The following is a 2,651-nucleotide window of genomic DNA, read 5'->3' as shown; positions in this document are numbered from 1 at the left end:
TTTAGAGACATGGTTTGAAGGATATAACGTCCAGGAAATGGACTTGTCACAGCAGTAGTAAGTATCATTAGGTCTTAGAGTCTTGAGACAGCAGGTAACGGCAGCAGAGTAGACAGGCCCTTGCCCCTTAGGGACCTGTGTTGAAGGATATAAAGTCCAGGAAATGGACTTGTCACAGCAGTAGTAAGTATCATTAGGTTTTAGAGTCTTGAGACAGCAGGTAACGGCAGCAGAGTAGACAGGCCCTTGCCCCTTAGGGACATGGTTTGAAGGATATAACGTCCAGGAAATGGACTTGTCACAGCAGTAGTAAGTATCATTAGGTTTTAGAGTCTTGAGACAGCAGGTAACGGCAGCAGAGTAGACAGGCCCTTGCCCCTTAGGGACATGGTTTGAAGGATATAACGTCCAGGAAATGGACTTGTCACAGCAGTAGTAAGTATCATTAGGTCTTAGAGTCTTGAGACAGCAGGTAACGGCAGCAGAGTAGACAGGCCCTTGCCCCTTAGGGACCTGTGTTGAAGGATATAAAGTCCAGGAAATGGACTTGTCACAGCAGTAGTAAGTATCATTAGGTTTTAGAGTCTTGAGACAGCAGGTAACGGCAGCAGAGAGTAGACAGGCCCTTGCCCTTTAGAGACATGGTTTGAAGGATATAACGTCCAGGAAATGGACTTGTCACAGCAGTAGTAAGTATCATTAGGTCTTAGAGTCTTGAGACAGCAGGTAACGGCAGCAGAGTAGACAGGCCCTTGCCCCTTAGGGACCTGTGTTGAAGGATATAAAGTCCAGGAAATGGACTTGTCACAGCAGTAGTAAGTATCATTAGGTTTTAGAGTCTTGAGACAGCAGGTAACGGCAGCAGAGTAGACAGGCCCTTGCCCCTTAGGGACATGGTTTGAAGGATATAACGTCCAGGAAATGGACTTGTCACAGCAGTAGTAAGTATCATTAGGTTTTAGAGTCTTGAGACAGCAGGTAACGGCAGCAGAGTAGACAGGCCCTTGCCCCTTAGGGACATGGTTTGAAGGATATAACGTCCAGGAAATGGACTTGTCACAGCAGTAGTAAGTATCATTAGGTCTTAGAGTCTTGAAACAGCAGGTAACGGCAGCAGAGTAGACAGGCCCTTGCCCCTTAGGGACCTGTGTTGAAGGATATAAAGTCCAGGAAATGGACTTGTCACAGCAGTAGTAAGTATCATTAGGTTTTAGAGTCTTGAGACAGCAGGTAACGGCAGCAGAGTAGACAGGCCCTTGCCCCTTAGGGACATGGTTTGAAGGATATAACGTCCAGGAAATGGACTTGTCACAGCAGTAGTAAGTATCATTAGGTCTTAGAGTCTTGAAACAGCAGGTAACGGCAGCAGAGTAGACAGGCCCTTGCCCCTTAGGGACCTGTGTTGAAGGATATAAAGTCCAGGAAATGGACTTGTCACAGCAGTAGTAAGTATCATTAGGTTTTAGAGTCTTGAGACAGCAGGTAACGGCAGCAGAGTAGACAGGCCCTTGCCCCTTAGGGACATGGTTTGAAGGATATAACGTCCAGGAAATGGACTTGTCACAGCAGTAGTAAGTATCATTAGGTTTTAGAGTCTTGAGACAGCAGGTAACGGCAGCAGAGTAGACAGGCCCTTGCCCCTTAGGGACATGGTTTGAAGGATATAACGTCCAGGAAATGGACTTGTCACAGCAGTAGTAAGTATCATTAGGTTTATGAGTCTTGAGACAGCAGCTAACGGCAGCAGAGTAGACAGGCCCTTGCCCCTTAGGGACCTGTGTTGAAGGATATAAAGTCCAGGAAATGGACTTGTCACAGCAGTAGTAAGTATCATTAGGTTTTAGAGTCTTGAGACAGCAGGTAACGGCAGCAGAGTAGACAGGCCCTTGCCCCTTAGGGACATGGTTTGAAGGATATAACGTCCAGGAAATGGACTTGTCACAGCAGTAGTAAGTATCATTAGGTTTTAGAGTCTTGAGACAGCAGGTAACGGCAGCAGAGTAGACAGGCCCTTGCCCCTTAGGGACATGGTTTGAAGGATATAACGTCCAGGAAATGGACTTGTCACAGCAGTAGTAAGTATCATTAGGTTTATGAGTCTTGAGACAGCAGCTAACGGCAGCAGAGTAGACAGGCCCTTGCCCCTTAGGGACCTGTGTTGAAGGATATAAAGTCCAGGAAATGGACTTGTCACAGCAGTAGTAAGTATCATTAGGTTTTAGAGTCTTGAGACAGCAGGTAACGGCAGCAGAGTAGACAGGCCCTTGCCCCTTAGGGACATGGTTTGAAGGATATAACGTCCAGGAAATGGACTTGTCACAGCAGTAGTAAGTATCATTAGGTTTTAGAGTCTTGAGACAGCAGGTAACGGCAGCAGAGTAGACAGGCCCTTGCCCCTTAGGGACCTGTGTTGAAGGATATAAAGTCCAGGAAATGGACTTGTCACAGCAGTAGTAAGTATCATTAGGTTTTAGAGTCTTGAGACAGCAGGTAACGGCAGCAGAGTAGACAGGCCCTTGCCCCTTAGGGACATGGTTTGAAGGATATAACGTCCAGGAAATGGACTTGTCACAGCAGTAGTAAGTATCATTAGGTTTTAGAGTCTTGAGACAGCAGGTAACGGCAGCAGAGTAGACAGGCCCTTGCCCCTT

This window comes from Hyperolius riggenbachi, chromosome 9 (assembly GCF_040937935.1).
Source record: "Hyperolius riggenbachi isolate aHypRig1 chromosome 9, aHypRig1.pri, whole genome shotgun sequence".
Lineage (NCBI taxonomy): Eukaryota > Metazoa > Chordata > Amphibia > Anura > Hyperoliidae > Hyperolius > Hyperolius riggenbachi.
This window is presented reverse-complemented; position numbering follows the sequence as displayed.